General features: G+C 44.1%; 1 pseudogene; it reads left to right on the top strand.

The window, feature by feature from the left end:
- The window catches only part of LOC100628164, a 103668-nt pseudogene extending 76955 nt beyond the window's left edge, over window positions 1–26713 (top strand).

Here is a 26983-nt window from a genome sequence, read left to right as displayed (position 1 = left end):
TATATAGGTGCACAACTAATGCTAGTTATGGTTATGCCAGTAAAATAAGGGGCACTCCTCCCTCTTCCCCTCACCCCACAGGGAATTCATTCATTCATTTACTCAACAGTCAACTGCTGCCCTTCCACTCTTGGGCTGGCTCAGGGCTGAAGAGAGGAGGCACTGCACCAACCCAGAATTTGCAGACTGGCCAAGGCTTCTCCTTCTCTTGTTAGGCTGATCGATGACTGTTAGGGCCTAATCAGAATTAAAGTGTGTTGAGGGAACTATATCATTACTCAGCATGACAATATTTTGATAACTGCATCTCCAAACAAGAACCAGCACAAGCCACTCTCCATGGAGCTGGCAATAAATCCTGTTGGGGGCACCCCAAACCCGTGGGTGGCACAGTATTTATCCGCATTCACTACACAGAGACTCTCTCCTATATCCCAAGTAGAGAAGGAGAAATGAAACACATGGGGAGAGGTGGTCCTGGGCAAGGCAGACAGTGTTGGACTGGAAGGCCAAGGGCCTGAGAGTGGGAGCTCTTTGCCACTTGCCTGTGGTTTCATAAGGGACCCTTCAGGTCTCTGCTTGCTAATCCCTAAAATAGATAGAGCAATCCCTACCCCCTGAGAAACACTGTGAATATTAAATATTAGGTAAAGAAGGGCTATGAAATGCCCAACATGCAGTGTCTGTGGAATGAATGAGCATTATTTGTGGGGTTTTTTTTCTTTCTTTTTTGTCTTGTTACGGCTGCACCCATGGCATATGGAAGCTCCCAGGCTAGAGGCTAGGGGCCAAAGCAGAGTTGCAGCTGCCAGCCCACGCCTACACCACAGCAATGCCAGATCTGAGCAACTTATACCATAGCTTGTGGCAATGCCAGATCCTTAACCCACTGAGCGAGGGCAGGGATGGAACCTGCATCTTCATGGATACTAGTTGGGTTTGTTTCCACTGAGCCATGACGGGAACACCCTGATGTTGTTTTTTAATACATGGAAGGTGAACTGAGGACAGAGACTGCAAACCACGGCCCCATCCAGCCCGCAGCTGTGTTGGGTTTGGCCATGCTCTGTGTGGTGTGTTTTTCAAATGTGGACTTGTTGCCAGCACTTAAAACCCAGGATGTTTCACATAAAAAAATCCGGATTTCTGGCTTGTCCTAAAAATTGTAAGATCCAGCAATAATCAGCCACAGCTGAACTGCGAATGCCCTTTCAGCCAACATCAGGAAAGAGGTCCATGTACCAGAGACAGCACCCCAAACACACGGAGACCTCTCTTCAAACACACATGCACGCACATACTCACACACAGAGCCCTGTTCACTCACTCACTCACCTGAGTGACCTGGGTCCTGTGTTTGAGGCTCCTAGTCCACTGGTAGGACCTTAAGCTGTAAAGACAACTGGACCTGGATGCTAATTTCAGCCCAGCCACTTTACTCCCCATGTGACCCTGAGAATTACTTCACTACACTGAGCTTCGGTTTCCTATTCTGCTAAATAAGCATACATTTATTCAACAAACATTCCTTTCTCTTTTTTCGTATTTTTTAAGTATAGTTGATTTACAGTGTTGTGCCAATTTCCGCTATACATCATATATATACACATATATATGTATTCTTTTGCTCCTATCATCCCCCATCATGTTCTATCCCAAGAGACTGCACACAGTGCTGTATAACAGGACCTCTCTGCCCATGCATTCCAAATGTAATTGTTTGCATTTACTAACCCCAAACTCCCAGTCCAGCCCTCCCCTCCCCCCTCCCCCTTGAAAACCACAAGTCTGTGAATCTCAGCAAACATGTCTTGAACACCTACTCTAGGCCAGGCATTCAACGAACAGGATAGACAAAGCATACACACACACACACACACACACACACACACAGAGGAAGATAATTTTCTGCTTATGACCAGTGATCTGAAAGAAGTAAAAACATGGTAAGGTTCTAGAGAGGACTGGTGGGGGTTCGAATATAGGGGCCCCTTTAGCTAAGGTGGTCAGGAAAGGTCTTACCAAAGAGCTGGGGGAAATGGTACTCGAGGCCTTGGGCAGTTTGGGGGATTAAATATGAAGCACTTCACACCTGATGAGGACATGGCTAGTCAGCCTCCTCCCCATCCTCTGTGCTGGGTTTCTAGGGAGGCCTAAGAAGGAAGGAAAGAAGGAAAGAAGGAAGAGTGGGGGAGGGGCAGTTCCCAGAAGCAGGTGGGACCCAGGCCTCCCCACCCCCACCCACCAGCCCCTCTCTTTCAATGCAGGCTGCTTTCAAAGCCTCTGCAATTATCCCATCTATAAATACAGCCTGCTAGCAGAGAGGGGCAGAGACACAGGCAAGAGGGATTAACCCTTAAGCGGGCCTCCCCCAACTTGCATCCCCTGCCAGTGTTCCCCTCCCCCTCCACCCCAGAACCCCTTCCTGCCAACAGCTGAATCAATGTTGACTTGTACACAGTTGCTGCACAGCAAAAGGGAGGGAGGGATTCAGAGGGGGCCTGTGGACAACAATCTATCCCTGGTAGTATTTATTCTGCAAGCCTGCAGCACTCAGTGTCAGCTCCCAGCCCTCTGCTCCTTGCAGACACCCAGTACAGGGCCTCCCTGTAGGCCTCTTTCAAAGCCAGGTCTGTCTCCAGCCTTGCTCTCCCTGAGAAGGGGAACCATTTGCTGCAGGCCTAGGTAACTGAGTTACACTGAAGAGAAGTCTTGATTTAAATAGAAGCCATGGCTGGAGCTCCTATTTGTCCAATGGACCTACTAGATGCTCCTTCTCCCTGGCTCCCAGGTCACTGGCCTTCTTCTCTGGGTTTCCAGAACATCACAGCTTCCTCCTATCTCAGGGAATTTGTGTTCCCAGTCTCAGCAAAAGCAGCCCACTGTGTACAGGGAACACCTCCTCATCTTTCAGGTCATGAAGCCTTCCCTGGAACCCCAAACTATATCAAGGTCCTTTATGGGACCTGAGATGCCTTATAGCTACATGTCCCCTCCCCCTGCACCCTGTCCGGTGAGTTATTTGTCTGTTGATATTCACTGTTGTGCACCTACACCAAGCACATTGCCTAGAATCTTGTCAGTACTCAAATATTGGTGAATGAGTTAACAGGTGACTGAATGACTGAACGAATGCTCAGTCATGGGTTAACATCATGAAATGTGCAGAACCACCATAAAACTCCTCTAGGATGTAAGCACAGGGGTCCAGGATGGTGCCTGTCTTGTTTACCACTGTCCCCAGCACTGTGCCCAGTGTCTGGCCCATGGTACGTGCTCAGTGAACACCTGGTGATGGAGGTAAGAGAGTGAGAGCTTCTGTTACCAAGGAGTCTCTATTTAAGTGTTACCAGCCCAGTGAAGGGCTTTTCAGCAATACAGCAGCACAGTTCAAAACCTTTTTTTTTTTTACAACAAAGCTACAATAATCATAACAAAGCAAGTTGTAAAATTGGTATTTTAACTTAATTTTAACAGTTGGTAAGAAGGGAATCAAGTGATGAGTCATGATCTGCATGTGAATGTGTTTTTCCCAAGTAGTAAGTAAGCGATAGAGGAAGAGGGCTAGTGCCGGCCAGAATAGTCAAGGTATGAGTAGCCATGGGCCAGAGGTGTACTGGGCGGAGGCGGAGCTCCCTCGTTAATTTAGCCAACAAATCTTAAAAACACAAAAATACAGGGAAAGCTCCATGAGCAGTACCTGTCACAAGGGAGGGCTCAATCAGACCCGATGGCCATGCTTAGGTAGGAAGAAAGTGACAAGGACAACGTGGGCATCCTCCACGGTGGAGGAGCTAAGATCCCAGCTCTCCTGGAAATCTCATTCTAGTAGAAAGACAAGTCAATAAATTAAAGACAATTTCAGAAGAAGAGAAGCCCTATAAATAAAATGACTGCCAAGGTAGATTTTAGGCAGGGTGGTCAGGAAAGCCTCTGAGAGCAGGTGAGGAGAGAGTGGAGGCGAGAATGAGGCAGACATTGAATAACCTGGGCAGAAGGGGGTGGGGGGTGTTCCAGGACAAGGAACAAGCTAGGCTGCACATGCAAAGCACTGTCTAGTTGTAATAGCCAGAGGGATTCCAGAATCACAGAAGTCAGTACGGCTGGACCGGGAGGGAGCGTGACATAAAGACTGATCCACAACCTCTCACTCACAGTTCCTTTACAGACTGAATGTGCATGCCCCCAGCACTCCGCAGCCGGTTACCACAGTGGGGCTTCCCGTTTCCCAGGGCAGGACAAAAAGAGGAAAAGTTAGGTAAAATTACACGGCTTTCTTCAGTGCAGGGTTTATAAGAACATCGAACATGCTAGTGACTCAACATGGGGATGCAGTGTTTCCCATGCTCATTTGATAGGGAAGGAAGAGCCCCTCACAGAACTGGGCTCTGAGGAAGTCACTTCTAGAAGAGCTGCACTAGACACCAGAAGGACCCATTCCCCGGCCCTCTGGGGGTAGCTCACACTGCTTCATGGGCTACTGAACCAAATCTGATGCCCTCTGGAAGGGGTCAGACTTAGAAGGAAAGGGATAGAGGATGTCCTCAATAAATCTTGCTCCTCAGGCACAACCTGCCAGCATCCCTCTGACTCTGTATCTTTAAAGGCAGAGAACCTCTGCACTGAGAAAGAACCTCTGGTGTTCCAGACCTGGGCAAGGTAACGGCCTTGGGGCCTCAGTCCCTGCTCCCCACCTCTGCTTTGGCCCCTCCTTCCCTTGTGTACTTGCTTGGCTCCCTGGCCACTGAATTTTGCTTCCTCTTATATGTCCCACACTCACCTCTGTGGCTTTCCCAGTTTACACACTTCCTTGCTCCTGCTTCCATCAGACGTCCCTGGTAGCCACTATCCAGACCAAGCAGCCCTAACCTTGAGACACGGAATCAGCACATGTAGCTGCTCCCTGTTGGAGGCAGATGCTTGGTACTCAGACCTACCAATGGGATACCCACATCTGTTACAGAGACACCATCCAGCCTCCAGTGAGGTCCATTAGCAAAACCATGATTCCACTGCGCATAAAAATCAACAATTTCAGCTTAAATCCTAGCAAGTCTTGGTCAAGTTAGTGGCTGAACTATAAAATTCTGCTTTAGTGTCCAAGAAAACATTCACCACAACCAACAAGCATTGTACTTTAATTTTCATTTACAATCCTTTGCACTGTTAGAGTGAAATGGTAAGTTTATTTATTTACTTAGCTTTTTTTTTGGGGGGGGGCACATCCATGACATATGGAAGTTCCCAGGCTAGGGGTCAAATCACAGTTGCTATGTCAAATTGGCCTCCGCCACAGACACAACCTTGCAGGATCTAAGCCTACACCACAGCTCATGGCAATGCTGGAAACTTAACCCACTGTGTGAGGCCAGGGATCAAACCCGCATCCTCATGGATATTAGTCAAGTTCATTACCACTAACCCACCATGGGAACTCCTGAAGTGGTAAGTTTAAACAAACAAACAAACAAATCAGAGCACTTTTACTCCTGGGCAAGATGGAATAACAGGGCCTAGATTTACTCTCCCACCTTAGACAACCTGGGAAAACCAGACAAAACATAGGAACAGAAGTTTTCAGAGACTAGGTAACAGGCAACACAGGACTGTGATCACTGAGAAAAGAAAAAGCCAGATAAGCTCTTCTGTGGCACTAGCGCACTTGACTGCACAGAGGCAGTTTCTGACCACAACAAATGGAGGGGGCCCCAGACAGAGCCTGGCAGGCTGAGTTCAGGAGCCAGAAATCAAAGTTCAAGGACCCCACAGTGGCTATAATTTGTGGGGCAGAGTACCAGAGAGGAGATACTGCAGAAAGCTCTTACACCCCAAAATGCATAGCTGTGAGGAGGAACTACCTCCTCAGGGAAAGACCCCTGAGAAGGAGTAAGCAACATTATCCCCAAAGGTCCAGAAAGAGTTCACGTTCCAACCGACCAGAGTCCAAAAGGACACTTCAGGTCTCCAAGTATCAATGTCAGTTCTGACCAGTTGTCAACAGTCCTTCATGAGTTTATCCTCCTCCCTCCCCCGTGTACAGTCACCCGAGTAAATAGCCGTGGATGATCATCCTGATCCGGCCTCAATTTCTTTTGGTGATGCAGATCGAGGAGCATCCTTGTCGGCCGCCCCTAGAGATGCCATGTTCAATTATCCATCCCTCAACTCCACAGCTGAGGCCCCTCTGACTGCCCATGACCCTTCCGCCCCCTACGACAACTGTGTCCACCTGGCTTCGGAGGGGGGTGCGCCACCACCTGGGTTCTATTGCCTCAGGCTCCCTTCTTCCCCATTGTTCTTATCGAGCCCTGTTCTGAGTTGGCATCTCCTGCCACCAGCCCTTGGCCTCTAGAGGAGAGCCACCTCATTGAGGAGGGCATTCCTCCTTCCAGCAAATTCCTTACTGTTCCCATATACCCTCACAGTCTTCCAAGAACATCTTCCCTTGTGGGTTTCCTGGCTTTCATAGCATATCCACTCCACCATGCTCATTTCTCTCAACCTTTCAACCCTTCCTCCCACTGAGCACCAGGAAATCCAGGCATCTCAGTGTGTGCCAACACTTTCCCCAAGCTGCTAGGACCCATCCCAGCAGTGTACCCCCAGACAGAGGACTTGCTCCCAAATCAATAAACTCTCCCCAACCAACTCTATGTTCCACCCCAACTTGAGCAATCATCTCAAAACCCAGCCCAAGCATGCTCTGGGAAAATTCTCTCTCTTTCTTATCAGGCGCAGTTTGTCCCTGGCCAGGTGTTGTGACCGTATCCTAATTTTTGGCCTGGTAGCCGGGAGGGGAGGTGCAGCATTCTGGGGGAGCCACATACTGTCTTGCAGAGATCTTTGTGTTATCTTCAAGGAGAGGGGAGCACTAGCCCTTAACAGGGAGGAAAAGATCATTCCTGCAGGCTTAGAGGGTATGGGAGAATCTGATGAGTCAAGATTTTAAGGTCTATCAACCAGAAGTCCCCAAACCATGTGTCACAGTCCCATTCTTCCCTAACCTGGGCCCTGACCTTGGCTAGACTAGACCTAAGCACTTTCTTATGTTGAACTCACCTCTTCTTTCCTTCAACTCACCTCTTCTTTCTAATGATTAAGTCTTGAGACTCAGCTTTTGCTTCTCTCTCCTTCTACTGGTAATGAGAATTTCTTTATATGCTATAGGAAGTCCTCTGGCCTTCACACTTAGCTTTATAGTTGTGATTAATCACTCTCAAACCTTTAATATCTCCTTCCAAAGCATTATTTGTCTTAGCAACATCTACTCAATTTCACTGCCCTCATCGCACTATTTAACCCATATTTCTCAAATGCTGATATTGCACGAGCTAATCCATTCTTTTCCACTGATAGAAGCCCCAAATCACCACAAATTAAAGCTTGTACTGCCCCACCTACCGTGGGTAACGTGGTCCTCATTGCCAGCCAGGCAATAGTGATCCAGCTCCCAAGTCCCATCCTAGCATCCTTTGGTCACAGGTCAAGTTCATTATGGAGGTCTCTAGGAATCAATAACACCCATGGAGGGGAAGGGAATAAAGCATGTGACCCTCCACTGACCCTCAGGGGAGTTTTAAAGCTGAGATAACACTTAGGGGTTACCCTGAATTGGGAGGAAGGGGTCTAGAGCTTGATACACTGGCTTCCATCAGTCATTGGATATAAGCACCCACCCCCCAAAGTGGAAGTGACCTTGAGCTAAGTAGCTCTTTGTAATTAAGGCCATCCTGGGAGGGCAGACAGCTCAGGGCTCTTAGCCACAGCACTCCCAGCAGATGGGAAATCAGCCCTTCATTGCTAAGAGAAGATCTGATGGTGCATCCAGGGTCCACCACCCTCCTAAATCAATACCTGCACTAAGTCCTTGCTTCAAGCTTTGCTCTCCGGGAAACAAACAAAAAACAACAGGGACCAACTGGGATGTTTGGTTCACTCATAAAGGAGGAGAGATTCCTACAGCTCACCAAATTGTTATTTAGGAAAAGAAGGAATGCTTCTCTTTGAGAAGGGGCAGGGGGGATCTTCCTGGTCTCTGGAAATAACTAAGTGAAGCCTTAGGGATTTTCCTATTTCTTTTCCAGGAAAGTTCTTTATTTCACCCAGCCTGGATCTACTATTCAAGGAAGGCTTTCTTTTTTTTTTTTTTTTTTGTCTTTTTTTTGCTATTTCTTTGGGCCGCTCCCACGGCATATGGAGGTTCCCAGGCTAGGGGTCGAATCGGAGCTGTAGCCACCGGCCTACACCAGAGCCACAGCAACGCGGGATCTGAGCCACGTCTGCAACCTACACTACAGCTCACGGCAACGCCGGATCGTTAACCCACTGAGCAAGGGCAGGGACCGAACCCGCAACCTCATGGTTCCTAGTCGGATTCGTTAACCACTGCGCCACGACGGGAACTCCTTTTTTTTTTTTTTTTTTTAATTTTTTTTTTTTAATTTTTTTTTTTTTTTTGTCAAGGAAGGCTTTCTGAGGCCCCAAACTCTGAACATCATCAATCTCCATGAATGAAATTCTGGGCATTCAGGAGCTGAATTGCCAAGGTCTAATGGGAAGCTTTGTACTTACTATGAGAACAGCGCAAGGCTGGGCTGAGCGTTCAGGCCCTGACAGAGGTCTAGGCTTGGAAAGGAGCCACGTTCAGGAGGACAAGTTCAACCCAGCCATGCCTCATATTTCTCCTCTTTCTCCTCTTCCCTCTTTCCAGGGCACAACCCATCTTGAGGCAACACAAAAGCATGGGAGAAATTTTAGAGCTTAAAACAGCTGGTAGAAACTGGGAGAGGATTGGTTACATTGCAAGTCTAAGGTAGGCCGAGGAGGAAATCAGGCTGATGTGATATGATAAATGATCTAGGGGGCAGGAGGAGGCACGTTCTCCGGGCTGGCCTCATTTATACCATCATTCTAGCCAGAGCCCTCCTCCACCGGGTTGACTGCTGCATCAGCCCCACACAGCAACCTCAGACACAGCCTCCAGCCACCGTAGGTCAGCGTCTACGTGGGCCCAGCCTCTCCTCTCCTCCCTAGCGTGGACTCCAGTCTGCCCTCCTTCACTAAGGACATTCCCTCCTTATTAAAGAACAGAAAGTTTGGATGAGTGAGGTGTAGTATAAAAATCATTGCCATTGGCATCCGACTGACAAAGGTTCAAGCTCTGCTCTACCACTTACCACTCTTGGCTCTCAGGCAACTTCTTCTGCATGCCTTGCTTTTCTCATCTGCAAATTGTGACTACTGCTTCCTAACTTACAAGGGGGCTGCGAGGATTAAATGAAATGATATGTTTGAACCTTGGCCAAGGTGCTTAATAACACCAACTTCATGCCCCTCTCACCATTCAGCTGATTTTGATTGCCCTAAACTGTGCTAAGAGTTACTGAGATATAACACATGACATTTATCAAAGAATTTACAATCTTTAAGCTTCAGAAAGGCAGGGACCATGTCTATTTTATTCACCAATATATACCCAGATAATACGCCCAGCCTCTAGCACAATGCCCAGCACATGGAGATATTCAGAAACATTTGTAGATTGAATAATGAATGAACTGTGTAAATCTGGATCTTAATATCTCAAGACCCTAAAAGAGCATCTAAGTCCAGGGATGGCAAATCATTTTCATGTTGCCCACCCCAACTGATATGTAGTCAAGACCAACAGCACTGTATTGAGAAAGATTCTGAGGCCACAACTGTCTCAGCCGGAGAATGGTGCCATCAGTTGGCAGTATCTGCCAAAAGAATGAAAAGGGATCAAGCATCACTCGTGCCTATATTTACCCTTTTTGGTGCAAACTAACATGTCATTTTACAGAAGAGGGGATGGGAGCTCAAAGACCACACAACCAGTTAATGGCAGACTTGAACATAACCCCCAAACATTCAGCTCTGGATGTGAGCAGCAAAGGCTTGACATGGGGGATACTGGCAGCAAGTCAGGAACAAAGGGCCAGAGAGACTCCAAGCAGTCTTTCCTTCCAGCCACTGTCCCAGGATAAACATTTCTTCTCAACCCCCATTAGCAGTGGTACAAGCATAATTCAGAAGAAATGCTGATGGATAGTAGAGACTGAGAAATTTCAATTAGGCCCAGAGACCAAACTCCTCGTTAATTCCCCCTTAACTAAATCATTTCCCTTTAGGCCACTTCAGTTCTGCATCCACCTCCCCCCACTTCATTTTTGGTAACTGTCCACCCCTCCCTCTGCCCCATCCTCTCAGGTTCCTGAGTTGCAGCCCTCACTTAAGACAGATTTGTCTCATCTCTCTCAAGACTACTGCTTGAAAGAAGCAGTAAGAAGAGTAATTAGCAAATTCAGCATTCTGGTAACCCTTCTACAGGGAAGGATAATCATTTGTTAGCTTAAGTAAATCCCCACGCCTTGATTAGCTGTCTGAGTTTGAGGAAGAAATGAGAATGGGCTCACTCACTGTGCCTGGGGCTCTGCAAGAGACTTGAGAGGAAAACAAGAGTCAAAATAAATTTGTTTCACTTAAAACTGAAGACGCCTCTCAAGGAAGGGGAGCCTAATGTCCCACTCCCTAGGTGTGAGCTGTACATAGTGACTTCCTTCCAAAGAATACAGTATAAAAGGGGCAAATATAATAATAACTTTGGATTGGAGAAACCTGACAAATGCCATCTTAGCCAGGTGGCCAAGGTCAGCCTCATCACATTGGAGCCATGTGAGAAGAAGGGCACCTCACCTCTGCAGTCTTCCTTCCTGACCCCAGTCGAACCATGAGAAACGCATCAGGCAGACCCCAACTGAGGGACAGTCTACAACATGCCTGCCAGTCTACCTCAAAACGCAAGCCATCAAAAACAAGGAAAGTCTGAGAAATCATCACAGCCGAGAGGAACTTAAGTGTAACGTGATATTCTGAGCAGGATCCAGGGCAAGAAAAATAACATTAAGTAAAAACTAAGGAAATTCAAATAAAGTATGGACCTTAGCTAATGATAAGCTACCAATGTTGGTTCATCAATTGTGATAAATGGACGATAGTGAAACAAAATGTTAATACTAGGGGCAACTGGGTGAGGAGTATACAGGAATTCTCTGTATTATCTTCACAACTTTCTATACACCTAAAATTATCCTAAAAGAAAACTTTTTTTCATTACCAGCAAAGGCCTTAAGGGTCACCTCTAAAACAGCCCAGGCAGGTGGCTCTGGTAGCCCTTCTGGTAACAGGACTTGTCCACATTCTCCCTCCTTCTGAAATGACTTCTGATTGAGCAGCCAAGTGGACTCTTCTCTTCCATTCTATTTTTCTGAGTTCTGCCCTCAGAAGCCCACAGAGAAAGTCTGGAGTCTAGACTCTCTTCTCCAACACAGCCCTCAAAGGTTTCAGAGTTATGCTTTATCAAACCGAAAGAGATCTACAAACATCTTCCAGTCCAAAACCTTCATTTTTTTAAAATAAAATTTCATGGCCTCACCTGCAGCCTACAGAAGCTCCTGGGCCAAGGACTGAATCTGAGCCACAGCTGCAACCTATGCCACAGCTGCAGGAATCCTAGATCCTTTAATCCACTGTGCTGGACAGGAGATCAAACCCACACCTCTGCAGCAACCCAGGCCACTAGAGTCAGATTTTCAGCCCACTGTGCCATGGCAGGAACCCCCCAGACCTTCATTTTTGAGACAAGAAATCTCAAACTCAGGGGCAGGAAACTCAGTCACATACACACTGAAATCCGGGTTTGCTCACTCAAGTCCAAAGCCTTTTTTTAACAGCACCCTGCTCTTAAGAAGGTCAAGGAGATCCTATTGTGGCGCAGTGGGTTAAGAATCCAATTGCAGTGGCTCTAGTCACTGTGGAGATGTGGGTTTGATCCTGGGCTGCATGTGTTAAAGTCTGGTGTTGCCACAGCTTCGGCCTAGGTTGCAGCTCTGGCTCAGATTCAATCCCTCGCCTAGGAACTTCCAAACACTGAGAGTGCAGCCATTAAAAAAAATTTTTTTTTAATTTTTTTTTTAAAGAAGGTTCACATGTATCCCTGAATACACGGTCATTTCCTTCACCATCATCATAATTTGAGACATCCACATGCTACAGTACCCTCCCACGAAGACCCTCACCAGCTTTTGAATTCTTCCCCTGCCCTCTCCAGAGTCCTTTCCAGAAGGAGTCAGGGTTAGAGATGTTAAAGAAACCAATATCCCCTCTTCCTAACAGCTAACGTCCCAAATTGAATAGAATGCTCCAGCTGAGAACTAACCAATATTACAGTGCGGCAGAGAACTGCAGATAGATGAGCACACCTTCCTCAAGCAAGCTTCTGCTATACCTGGCTAACTGTCACATGGATAAAGCATGAATCTTCATGAAGCCTTTAGACAACCGAAACATCAAGTTGCCATCACTCTACAGCTCCAATTCACCTTCTTCCTATCTCTTCTAAAAAGCTTTTACACACTGGGGAGAGATAAGAGAAAGAGCCAGTGAGAACTTAGCATTCATTAAGACTATACAAGGTGCATGATATATATTACATACATGACCCATTAATTCACTCACTCAGCATTTACTGAGGCCATAAAGTGCCAGGAATTAGGGAAAGAACTGTGAATATAAAGATCACAAGATACCATCTAGGCCCGCAATGATTTCAGTCTAGAAGGAAAGACGTTCATATCAACAACAAGATGCATAAACATATGACAACGATGAAAGTATCAGATTAGGATTATTTGCCTATACATAACTATATTTTCCAAATGAGGAAGCTGAAGCTTCAAAAAGTCAAGTACCTTACCCAAAAAAATGAGTTAGCGAAGGAGGCAGAGATTTGATTCTAGGTGACATAGCTCTGAAGTCCATACTTTCCCAAACTAAGCTGTTGATAAGTGTTCTATAAAATGTGTCCCATGGTCAATTAAGCTTGAGAATATAGAGTGCCACTTCTTCCTCTTGGAAATTCAAAACGCCCATATGAATAATAAAGGCGCTAAAAAAAAATCTCGAAATAAAATTTCTGTTTAACCCATGAGTGTCCTAGATATGTGACCACAGAAGTATTTCTTCTGAACTTTTTTTTCAGAGAATATTTTATTAATATAGAAAATTAATCTTATAGGGACCATACTTTGGAAAACTCACCTCCATATCCTGCCGTCATCCCTACGGTAAACAAATGGAGCTATCATGCCCCTACAAAAAGGAAAAAGGCTTAACCTAGACTTGATAGATCAGAAATGTGCAAAGCCAAAAATAGCCCTTTGGAAAATTATAGAACCCATGGGGCTTAACAGAAGATCTTTTAGCCTAAATGACATGAAAGTAAAGATAAATATTAGGCCAAGACCTCTGTATTCATCTCCAAATTCTACCTGTTGCCCAAACAGCCTTCCACAGTTCCCTAGGTAACTCTGAGATCTTGACTTGCAGGAGGCCAGTAGAAGTATGAAGTTATGATGCCAAAGATGAGGTAATGAGAGGAGAGAGAAACCTGTAACACATGATAGGAGAGAGACGGGCAGAGGTGGAGAAAAGTAAATTCCTTGCAGAGAAGGAGAGAAATAAATGTTACCCTATAATGGCAGCTTTGGCTTCTAGGCACTGCTCCGGATTATGAAATGCTACTGATAGAGTGATACTTATTTCCTCTTTCATATCAATCCCCCTACATTAGAATTTCTTTAAAAAAAAAAAATAGCACTGTTGGCATTTGGGGCCTCCCAGTCTCGGGTGGGGAAGAGAACTGCCCTGGGCATTGTAAGATGTAGAAGAGCCTTCCTGGCCTCTACCCAGCGCCAGAACTATATGCCAGTAGCACCTTTCCCTAGTTTTAAGAACCAAAAACCTCTCTAGACACTGCCAAATGTCCCCTGGGGGGCAAAATCACCCCCAGTTTGAATCACTGCCCTAAATGTTCTCAGGTGTCCATCACCATTCCATATTGCCATAAACTCCAAATAAATGATTACCCTGCAAAACAAAGACATAACCTGTCCTGAATATCACTAACTGGGCCTCAAGCTGCTTTCCAACAGAGCCCCACTACTTACTGCCAGCTTGCGTGACTTCTATTCATTCCGGGGGCCCATCTCAAATCTCACCATCTCCTTCCATGAAGTCTTCTGCCAACCTGAGTCAGCTGTGACCTACCCCTTCCTGCTCTATTCTACCATTCATGGTATAGTATCATACAGTAGTGGCACATGATTGACTTTAATTGAAGATCTATGCGGATTTGATCTTGTACTGTCCTGAAATTCATTATGCATGGGCAAACACTGATTGAGCATGTAGGATGTGTCAGATACTGTGCTGCTGCCATTGGACATAAGGGGCATGAAGATATGATCTTCACCTTTAAAAAGAGTACAGTGTCCTAGAGAAGGCAAACTCAGGCTTATAGTCTTGCAACAGCTGCTTGCCTCATCTCCCCTGTGGGTATTCTCGAGGGTAAAGGCAAAAGTCCAATCCTTCTTTATGTGCTGAGCACAGAGTGGGTGCTCAAGAAATTGCAACGAACTTGAATCAGCAAGGAATGAGAGCTTCTATGAGAACTCATCTCCACCAAGGCAACTGTCATGCTTCTAGGACTCCACTGGGCTACTTCTTTTATGAAGTGATGGTAAAAGTAAATGGTGGTTGTCCTTATTCGGAAAAACCAAAAGCTAGCGACCCTACATAAACTACCTTGCCTTTTAAAAAAAAAAAAAAAACTTTGGATCCATGAACTCCAAACATCTGTAACCCACTGCTTGAATAGTGAAACTACAATAAAGGAAAGAGGGAAGGGGACAAGAAATATGTTTCAACAATCAGGAAGTAACGAAGACTTTGCATAAATAACTATCGACAACAAATAGGCTAGGGAATACTTGAAGATGTGAACATGTACAAAATTAGTAAATCTAAAGAGTCTGCATTACTGAGTCTTGGGGCGTGGGGTGGTAAGTGTGGAATATCCTAAGGTGCTAACACTTTTGAAAAGTAATGAAAAACAGAGGAACAGGAGTGTGGGAAGACAGGTGGGGGTTTTCATTTTCCCAAGCCAGAAAAAGCAAGAGCCCTAAATGGCCAGGGTTTAGGAAGGCTAGCGTTAGCATTTTGAAGAAACAATGGAAGAGAATTTAAACAACAAAGATGAATAGAGGTCACCTGGACCATCAGTAATAGAGACGAGCCGCAGCTACCAGTTTGCGTCAGGAGGCAGAATCCACTGGGTCAACACTCAGAAATGCTCAGTAAATACCAGCAGGAGTTGTTAGTATTATTACTGACACATTGAGTTCCCTGACCATGCAGCCTTTTTCTTTCCTCTCCTTTGACTTAAACTAGTATCAGATGTGGCATTTGCATTCAAGCCTTGAAAAGAACCAAGCTGATGGCTAGGAAAGTTTCCCAAAAATTCTGTCTTTGTCATTCACCCAAGAAAACTGAGAGTAACCAGAAATAGGGGAACACCATTTAGGGCAGCAAAGGGAGCTCAGGGCAGTGCATTTTCAAAATCCAGAGTCTATACAGTTCTAAACCCACATCAGGACACGCTCCACCCAGCCTCCCCTTCTAGCAAACTGCTGCCTACCCCACCCCATTATATATAGTTGTCTACATTTTCCTATTCACTCTTACCAACCATCAAAAACTGAGGAATCTGGGCTATATACCAGTGGAAGTCTTGCCCAGTATAGCAGGGGGCCTAGGAGCCAACATCCCTGTTCGGGAGGTGAAGTAGCAGTGATCTCTATCTGGCGGGCCAAGAAGCTGGGAAAGACAAGGGCCATCCCCACAGCTAGTGCTGGTCAACCTCAGGAAAAGGTGTTAAAGTGGAGCCGAGGAACCTCAAAGAAAAGACAGCATCTCCTCAGCCAAGTCTGAACTCTGCCAAAGAGGCCCTTGATGTAGTTACTTTCAGGTCACAGCGCTGGTCCACCCAACCCTGGGAAATCTGAGGCCTCATGGGAGAGCCCCAGTCATGAGCCTTGGAAAGACCACAGACCTCAAGGCCAGCCCAGGCCATGGGGTGGATCCAGCCCCAGAATGGAAGAGATGGGCTCCACTTATGTGTATACAGGGCCCAAGGACTTGAAAATGAAAGGAATGAGTCTGTCTTCTAAAGTCTGAGCAAAGATATGCAAATCCAGACTGGCAATATTAACATATCTATCCATGGAATGTGTCTTTTTTTTTTTTTTTTTTTTTTTTTTGCTTTTTAGGGCTGCACCTAGGGCATATGGAAGGTCCCAGGCTGGGAATCAAGTCAGAGCTGCAGCTACCAGCCTACACCACAGCCACAGAAACAGCAACTCTGGATCCAAGCTGCATCTGCAATCTACACCACAGCTCATGGCAAGGCTGGACCCTTAACCCATTGAGCAAATGAGGCCAGGGGTCAAACCCACATCATCATAGATGCTAGCTGGATTCATAACCCCCTGAGCCACAACAGGAACTGCTAAAGGAGAATTTCTTAAAGAGGCTGTTTATCAAATTATTCCAACTCCCCAATAGGTGGTAAAATCGACAAGTGGATTACCTACAGTTTTTTAAAAATGAAATAGCGTATAGCAGAAAATATAAGAATGCATCATATGTAATAATGTTAAGAATTGTTCATTGTTTTCATCAACTGTGTGTGTTCATGTATGTATGAGTACTTGTCTCAATTTAAAATGTATCTCTTGGGGTTCCCATCATGGCTCAGTGGTTAACAAATCCAACTAGGAACCATGAGGTTGAAGGTTCAATCCTTGGCCTTACTCAGTGGGTTAAGGATCTGGCTTGCCATGAGCTGTGGTGTAGGTCACAGACATGGCTCGGATCCTGCATTGCTGTGGCTCTGGCATGGGTCAGCGGCTACAACTCCGATTAGACCCCAGCCTGGGAACCTCCATATGTCACAGGTGTGGCCCCAGAAAAGACAAAATAAATAAATAAATAAAATAAAATAAAATGCATCTCTATTTTATATATATATATATATATATATATTTTTTTTTTTTTTGCTTTTTTTTTTAGGGCCACACCCGCAGCATATGGAAGTGCCCAGTCTAGGTGTCAAATCGGAGCTACAGCTGCCGGCCTATGCCACAGCCACAGTAACACCAGATCCGAGCCATGTCTGCAACCTACACCAGGCTCATGGCAACGCCAGATCCTTAACCCACTGAGCGAAGCCAGGGTTCACCCATATCCTCATGGATCCTAGTCAGGATGGTTAACCCCTGAGCCACAAAGGGAACTCCCTAAAATGTATCTCTTTAGTCACAACTTAAAATGTATCTACTGTTATTCAAAATGATAAAAACTTTTTTAGTAGACTCTAAGAAAGTTTTAGTCAATCTAATCACTCATTCATTTATTTATTTACTCAAAAATATGCATTGAGCAACTACTATGTGCCAGGCCTCCACTGGGCACTGAGAACACAAATAGTCACAACAGCACAATTCTTGTTATATATTTGACGAGGCTGTGAGATAGGTTCCATTATTATTAACATCTTGTCCAGATGAGTAACTTGCCCAATGTCACATAGCTAGTAAGTGACAGAGCTGGAATTTGAACCATGCAGTCTAGATGCAGAATCTCTGCTCTTATCCACAAAGCAATAGTACCCAAGGACTTGCCCTATTGCTCCCAACAGTATCTTTGTTGCAGCAAAGAATTGTATTAACCCGAGGCCACTACAGATTAGATCTGTGTCACTAACTCCCCTGGTCTGAACTGTCATGCTAGCTAGTCAAAAGGAGCCTTATACTTTGGCATTCTGAGAAGTCTGTCATAAGAGACAGAATGCACTGCCCAGAGTACCCATTCCCCTTGGCATTTCTTGCCACACAAATGAATGGATTGGTGTTCTCTCAGTACACATTATGTACATTCATGTTGATGAGCTTCATGGGCTGACAGAGCAGTATTTGGAGATGTAAGCCTGAGGGTCAGTCTAGGCCACAGAGATTTCAATAAGGAAATGCCCTTAAATAGCTATGTGCCTGCCCTTGGCTAAGTTACCTTTCTGTGCCTCAGTTCCTCAACTATGAAACAGGGATGATAACAACACTACCTCCTAAAACTGTTGTCAGGATTTAATGAAGCAGTAAACGGAAGGTGTTTAGCAAATGCCTAGTACATAGGAAGTACTCATTCAGTGCTTGCTAACTATTATTGTTTTACTGAGCACTTTCTAGTATCAAATTTATCAACCAATGGAAGAGATAATGTGTAAGAAGGTCATGCCTGTAGAAAGCTGGGCCGGGCTAGAGGAGTTCAGGGGAGAGGTACTTAACAGGCAGGTTTCAGAGAAAAGACATTATCTTGAGACGAGTGAGTGCTCAGGTTGAGCCAATAGGTGAAGTATGAAGGAAAAGCCATTCCATCCAGACAGAGCGAACACTTGGCAGAGACACAGAGGACCCTCATGTGCCAAGTATATACAAATAAATAAAAATATCTAAACAAAATTTTCCCCTGATGCAGGCATGCCCACGTGCAATATCATCAAAAGTCTCCAGCAACAACAGGTTTTTCCAAAGTTGTTTCAGGTGTTGAAATATATACGCAACATGCATTTTATAGATACTCACTTTAAGGCAAGTAAAATACTCAGCCCTAAAAGAAACTTAAAGGAAAAAGCACCAGTCCCTAAATATAGTAGAAACAGGAATCTCTCTCACAAGGCTGGACATGCTGGAGAGAAGTGGGCTTCCAAACCTGGGACCTTGTTAGAAATGCAGATTCTGGGCCTCACCCAGACCTACTGAATCAGAAATTCTGGAGGTGGGGCTCAGCCCTCTGGGATTGAAAACCACTGCTTTAGAGAAAATTTCCAATAAGGAAACAAAGATAAAAGTAACAACAGTTTAGGTAACAGCTCATGTGAAGAGCTCTGTTCACTGTGCCCAGAGCCAGGTACAACTTAATACAGCAGCTTAAATGCTCAGGCTCTGACAGAGCTGCAGCATAGGTTACAACCACAGCCTGGATCTGATCCCTGGCCCAGGGAACTCCATATGCCACAGGGGGGCCAAAAAAGAAAAGAAAAAGAAAAAAAAAAAACAAAACAAAAACAGCTCAGGCTCCAAAACTCATTGCCCTCGGTTTTAACCCTAGTTTTGGTCCTCGATGGCTGCTCCTTCCTTTAACCCCTGCATCCTCATCTTCAAAATAAAGAAAACAATTCCTCCCTTTTAAGACTGTTCTCAGGACTCAGTAAGATGGTCCCTACAAGGCATTGCACAGAGCAGCTCATGAAGTGAGAGCCAGGATGCCAGAAGGGAACTCAAGCAAACCCACCCCCTCCAAGAGTGAGAACATCTCTATGAACTCTGACAGCTTTGGAACAAGCAGTCTTCAAGTTGGAAGACATGCTCTTGAGGATACAAGTGGATGTGGTTTGGAGGCACGGAGAGATTGATGAGGATCAATTTCCAAATTCTCAGTTTTCCTGCTGACACCCCTAAAATCAATCTGCCTGCAGTTGGGACATCCAGCAAGTTCTCCTTCCCTTCCTTCTCTATCCTCTCTTTCACAGTAGCCTTCCTCCCACTTGCCAAAAGCAAGGCATGATGCTCACTCATCCCCAGTCTTTCTCTGATGTATCCTGGAGTGCAAATTTCCAGGACTCCAAACAGGGAAGTAAATAGAAATACTGAGGTTGTAAATGTCTCTGATGAGTGGGTAACAAATCCATTTACAAGTGAACAACTCAAATGACTGGTTATAAGTCCTTTTCCTAGTCAGGTGTTTTCCACATAATCGAAGGAGAATCTAATTGTGCTGTCAGCTGATAGATCATTAAAAATAATTTTTGATGATAGATTCCTATGTGATTTTTAATATGTGACTTGTAAGTAGTTCAAATAATTCAAATATAACAATATTCCTTACATTTCCACTTACTTATGTGAATATTTTTAGCACTTTCACCTTTTTTAAATTGAGATATAACATTACACTAGTTTCCTGCCCCGCTGCCAACAGGGCGAAGCTCCTGTCCTCTGCGCGTCAGGATGTGCCCCTCCGGGGTCCTGTGCTCCAGCTCCTTCACTGTCCTCCAGAGCACTCATGGCCAGGAGGTGACAGCGGCCAGCACTCCAGTTTCCCCTGTGGTTCTCTGAACACAGTGTTTATGCCCAGGTTGTACACATTTTGGAAGGCAGGCCCCCCCGCCCTCGGCTCCGACTGCCCCCTCTTGCTGTGGGCTGGGGGGCGTGCGGTTTGTGGTCTTTCCCCTCCGGCCTCTGGGGCAGCGAGGCCCCGCTGCACCTCCACCCACGTCAGCAGGGCCGCCCTGTCGGCCAGCACACTCCCCTGGCGGGTGTGCCAGCCCGGCCTCCCCTCATGGACTGCCCGGGAAAGGCCGTTCCCTTTGTTGTTACCGCTTCTGCTCAGACTTTGCAAAAAATATACCTATAAATATATAATTATCAATCACCCCTGTCCTTGAGAAAGTCTTAAATGAATAGAGAATTTATCCCACTGCAATATTTGATTGTACGGAGGTGCACTGTTTCATCAACAGAAGCAGCAGAAAGGCTGTGTGTAAGTTTTGGGTACTGTGTACCACCTCTGTTATTCTTCTAAAGCCAAGTATTCATGTACTTAAACCATATTCTATTTAATTGTGTCTGATTTTAAAATATGTATATATATATGAATTATATTTAAAAAAAAACATTACACTAGTTTCAGGTGTATAAGGTAACGATTGATTATTTGTACATATTGCAAAATGATGACCACAATAAATCTAGTTAGCATCTGTCAGTGCTTATGTCTTAATAAACAAAAAAATAGGCTTGCAATTGATGCCAAACTGTTTCAATCAAGCAATATTTGTCCAAAAATACATGATACGAGTTTTTAAAATCCCATCTATCTCACAGCAGATGCATCTCCAATGAATTTCACTTCTGTGTTTAATAATTCCATATCAAAATGTATAACATACTTATGCTGCTCTTCTCAGTTACACAGTATAATAATTTTAATGATAATTCAATCCAGAAGACATGTTTTAATACTTAAAGCCTTTTAGTCACATGGAGTGTTTTAAAATGCTCTTTCAATTTATAGGTATGTTTTTGTTGCAGAGAAGTATGATACAAAAATAAATTAAAAAAACTTTCAATATATAAATATATACTGAAGTATGATACAAAAATAAAAAACTTTCAATATATAAATATATATAATATAAAAATATATTACATTAGGATTAAATTCTGTGGGGAAAGTGGAATGAAAATATAAGTTCAAGGAGAAAAAGAAACAATGTAAAATTTTCTGGCTACTACAGAAAAGCTTATTTGTGTATTTTTAAACAGAAAGTAGTAGTATCAAATCATTATGGAATTAAGATTGGGAACATTAAAAAGAGCAGTGTAAAGGTTTGTTTTTTTCAATTTTTTACTATAGTTGACTTACACTATTCCATCAATTTCTGCTGTACAGCAAAGTGGCCCAGTCATACATATGTATACATTCTTTTTCTCATATTATCTTTATCATGTTCCAGCACAAGTGATTGGACAGAGTTCTCTGTGCTTATACTTATACAGCAGGGCCCCATTGTCTATCCATTCTAAATGGAAGAGTTTGCATCTATTCACTCTGAACTCCCAGTCCATCCCACTGTCAGTATTAACTATCTGCCAAAATTTACAGCCTTTGAAATTTTATATGTAAAGTTATAATGAAAAATGGCAGATACCAAGTTAAATATATGCATGGCAGTACATTGTCTCTCAAACTCTTTTCAAGGGATGTGCAAGGAAAAAAATGTGACAATGTCTGCTCTGGAAAATCTCCTCCTCGTTCTCCTCATTCTTCAATAGGTGAACATATTAAACAGAAGTGACACTCTCGGTGTTCTATTGGATGCTAAGAAGCATTCCAGGAGTTCCCGTCGTGGCGCAGTGGTTAACGAATCCGACTAGGAACCATGAGGTTGCGGGTTCGGTCCCTGCCCTTGCTCAGTGGGTTAACGATCCGGCGTTGCCGTGAGCTGTGGTGTAGGTTGCAGACGCGGCTCGGATCCCGCGTTGCTGTGGCTCTGGCGTAGGCCGGTGGCTACAGCTCCGATTCAACCCCTAGCCTGGGAACCTCCATATGCCGCGGGAGCGGCCCAAGAAATAGCAACAACAACAACAACAACAAAAGACAAAAGACAAAAAAAAAAAAAAGAAGCATTCCAGAGAAGAAAACATCACTGTCTCTCTTTTCAATGACTCACCACCGAGTGTATCCAACCATAGAAAAAAATGATGTAAAGCAATTGAGGTGCGTGGCACACACTGGTCTTGCCCGTGAGGTGCTCATACTCTCTGGTGTCCTTTGCTAAGCAAATCCAGACTGTGTTTATTTAGGACAGCAATATGAGAGGTAAATACTCATTTTTTCAGCCTCCCTTCCCATTAGGAGTGACCATTTGATGAAATTATAACTGGTGAGATTTAAGTAAAGACCTGACGGCTTCTGGGAAAGCTTTTGCTTTCCTAGTAAAACTGTACAGATGAAGCTAGCTCTGCCTGTCTTTTCGTCTTCCTAAATTGAATGCTGATGTGATGCCTGGAGCCACAACATTTATGTCAAAACTATGAGGCAAAAAGCATGAGAACAAAAGGCAGCATACTAAGAATGGCAATACGGACATATGGAAAGATCCTGGGTTCCTGATAGCATAGGTTAGCTGTGAACTAATGCCAACAAGGGCCTACCTTCAGATCTCTCCCATATTAAATACGTTTAGACATTTCAATTGCTATAAACCAGGGCTAGTTGGATGTCCCAGTCACAAGCTACTCTAAAACTCAGTGACATTAAAATAAGTCATTTTATTAAGCTCACAGATTCTGTGGGTCAGGAATCCACGACCTGGAATGGTTTATCTCTACTCCATGATGTCTAGGGCCTCCACTGAGAAGACTCAAACAGATGAGTGACTCAAACACCCAGGAACTAGAAAAACTGGACCTGGAGAATCCACTTCCAAGAAAACTTCTTCACTCACGTGTCTGGTACCCAGGCTGGAATGACCAAAGCCTGGATTCAGATGGGACAGTTGACCAAGTGCCTACACATGTGCCCTCTTCATATGGCTTAGGCTTTTCACAGCACAATCGCTGGAGACCTAGGAGACCTAGGTGGAAGGTGAATGTCTTTTTATGACGCAGCCTTGTATAGGAAACACAGTGTCATTTCTCAGTACTCAGTTGGTAGAAACAGTCATCAGATTCAAGGAGAGGAGACACAGACACAAGCTCTCAATGGGAGGCATCTCAAAGAACTTGAAACCATTTTTTTAAACCACCACAGTGGTTGAGGTTTTTTTCCATGCAACTTAAGACGTGCCTAATTGATACAAAGGATGATATATGATAACATAAAGTAGATGTGAAGCTGAACAGGACAAGTAGGCTACTGAATGCAAAGAGAAAGAGATATTGAGAGATGTCATCAAGAAAGACTTCATCATAAATAAACACTGATAAACACCAACTGAGGGCCCAGAAGTGCACAGCCCAGAATAAAATGCCAAGAGGACTGCAAAAATACTGCAAGATTCCATATCTATCCCCATGCTAGACATGAGCTCAAATCTCAATCTTCTATTGTCAACTAACATAACTTTGGAAAATCCTAGCTGAGCCTCAGCTTGTGTATCAGCAAAAAGGAAAACATACACCAGGGAGAGAATAGCGTGACAAGGACCTAGAATGGTGCATGATACTTAGTAAGTGTCCAATAAATGCTGTGCGTGTCGCCATAAAAAAAGAAGGAAAAAACAGACTTGATAAGATTTTCTGAAGTCCATGCTGATGTCCAGCCTTTTCCCTGAAAAGCCCATCCCTACAGTTGCTGCCAATTTGGAAATATCTATACCATTTTTCACAAGAGGCCATCCATTCCAATCTGAGATAAGTTTTCTAAATATTAGATCTGAATTGATTTATTTTATCCCTAAATGCATTGGGCCACAATCTTCCTGAATGGATCAAGTCAGACCTTTTATTTTTAGCAGCTGGCTCATTCAGTCCATTTCCTTACTATAAATACCTGAGTGCACTTGTTTCAAAGTAGAACTCTTTTGTCATCTGATTGTCCCAGTCTAGATTAAAGGGGGATCAAGGAGAATGAAAAATGACACAGAGGATAATAAAGAAAGAGAGACTGCATTGCTCTACTCTGCTCACCAGCTATTTTCACAGACTCTAAGATCCACAGCCTACTGGATGCAGGAGAAAGCTGAGAGGTTCTAACCCTTCTCAGCGTGTTAACTTTGAGAAGTTGGCAGCTGTTTGGGACTTGATTGAACAACCCAGACTCTTTTCTATCATTTCATCCACTGAAAGTGTCCTTTTCAGAATCCCACGTCTCAGTCTCCCTACTCATAACATGTGGACACTGACCCCACCTCCAAGGCAGTACAAGAGGGGAAGTTTCTCCCGGTCTTAAGTGAAAATAAATTATCATAATATCTCATATCCACCTCTAGGGAGTCTCCAAGAAGGGAGACAAACAACAAATACTGGTCAAACCCCTACTGAGCTCAAAGCACTAAGAGGAAATAGGCCAGAGTCAGATGAAAAAGTAGGTCTGCTGGGGAGCTGTATGGAGCACCAGTACATAAGGAAAAGTATGAAAACATCACTGGGTGCTGGTGTGTCACTGAAACCTTAAGGAGATGAAGGGAAAAAAATGCAGTGTCAAAACACTTCTCAGGAAAGTAGAATGTGTGCCATAAGAAAACTGTAAAATGATCCTAAAGATGTGATGAAGACCCACAAGGGTCATGCTTTCAATAGTGAATAATTGTCATTTTAGCATTGGCAGTATCTCAATATTCTCCCTATTGTGAGGTTTCTACCAGCAGTCCTCCTTCTCCATTTTTCTACTCACTATTCCAGTTTTCGGCTTTTCTTAAAGTTGAACAAATATTTTGATTGGACAAATATGTTGATTCAAAGGGACAGGAGATTATCACCAGTCTACTGAGATTCCCACATACCTCCATTTGGACACTTCCCCCAAGGACCCCAGAAGGTTACAAAAACCCACTTATCTGGGTTTCAAGCATCAAGGAACCACTGTGATTCTAACACCAGCCAATGGCGAGCAGTCTCTTGGCCTCTCTCAGTCAAAATGCAGATATACCTCAAATAATAGAAAAGTATCTATCAAACATTTTCAAAAATGATTCAAACATGATGACCAAATGGGCTTTATCTCAGGAATACAAGACTGGCTTAACATACAAATACCTATCAATGTAATTCATCATATTAACAAAACCAAAAGAAAAAAAAAACATATAACTATCTCAATGGATTCAGAAAGATTATTAGGAAATGGTTCATAATAAAAGCTTTCATGCTCTTGGAAGTTGAGGGAAAGTGATCCAGATATTATAGCTGCACCATTGCCTCCACAACCCCCCTCAAACACCTCCAACCCCGTCCTCCACCATCACAGAATAATACTCTGGGATCTAATAACATTCCTACTCAGTAATTGTAGGTGACTGTACCAAAATAGAGGAAGGTGGAGAAGTTATCTATGGTCTTTATGTATAAGGGTAGATGCAGAATTATAGGTCCAAGAGTAGCCATGAAGAAAATCAGACGAGAAAGTAAAGAAGCGTTCTTAGTAATGCAATTTGAGAAATTTATCTTTTAGAAGAATTTGTCATTCAAACATAGTCACTCCTCAAGATGTGGTTATGTACGAATCCAGATTGTACTTCATCTTTGAATTCCTTGGATCTCAAAAATACTTGGATTCTATCCCTCCTGGTCTATTCATGGATTCCTCACTTATTAAGAGTTATCTGTACAAAACCCTTCCAAGGGATTGTGTTCTGTCACTTTAGAAGAGCTCTTCACAGAGACTTAAAACCTCAAAATCTATGGGTCACAAAAGAATAATTACAGTGGTTGATTTTGGATTTGCCACAGCCTCTGGAATACCTATTAGAGTACACATACACGAGGTAGTAACACTCTGGTATAGATCTCCAGAAGTATTGCTGCGGTCATCTCACCACCCGGCTCCAGTTAATATCTGGAGTAGAAACACCATATCTGCAGTATTAACAACCAGGAAGCCACTGTTCCATGGAGATTCAGAAGTCGATCAACTCTTCAAAATATTCAGGGCTCTGGGAACTCCCAATAATGAAGTGTGGCTAGAAGTGGCATCTTTACAGCACTCAAGAATATATTTCCCAAGTGGCAAACAGGAGACTTAGCATCCCATGTCAAAAACTTGGTTGAAAATGGCAGAAGTTCCCGCTGTGGCTCAGCAGTAACGAACCTGACTAGTATCCCTGAGGATGCAAGTTCCATCCCTGGTCTCACTCAGAGGGTTAAGGATCTGGCATTACCACAAGCCATGGTGTAGGTTGCAGATACAGCTCAGATCCCATGTTGCTGTGGTATAGGCTGGCAGCTGTAGCTCTGATTCGACCCCTGGCCCAGAAACTTCCATAGGCAACAGGTGCAGCCCTAAAAAGGAAGGGAAGGGAAGGGAGAAAAAAGGAAGGAAGGAAGGAAGGAAGGAAGGAGGGAGGGAAGGAAGGAGGGAAGGAAGGAAGGAAGAAAATGGCTTAGGTTTACTTTCCAAAACATTAGTTTATAACCCTGCCAAACAAACTGCTGGCAAAATAACACTGAGCTGTCCATATTTTAAAGGTTTAGACAATCAGATTAAGAAGATATTGGGGAGTTCCCTGGTGGTCTAGTTAGGACACAGTGCTTTCACTGCTGTGGCCCCGGTTCAGTCCTTGGTCTGGGAACTGAGATCCTACATTAAGCTGCTGAATGGCATGGCAAAAAAAAAAAAAAAAAAAGATTTAGGATTCTAACAAAAAGTTTCCACATATTGTATCAAGAACAGACAGTTCTATTTTTGCTGTTAACTCTATTTTTATCTCATGTATTTTTCTTTTCTTTGTTGTAAAGCCTAAGCTGTACTTCATCCTCTAATTATAAGTACAACTTTAAGTGTAAAT

This window comes from Sus scrofa, chromosome 7, assembly GCF_000003025.6.
Source record: "Sus scrofa isolate TJ Tabasco breed Duroc chromosome 7, Sscrofa11.1, whole genome shotgun sequence".
NCBI lineage: Eukaryota > Metazoa > Chordata > Mammalia > Artiodactyla > Suidae > Sus > Sus scrofa.
Note: the sequence above shows the minus strand (reverse complement) of the source record. Positions and strands in the feature narration are given on the sequence as shown.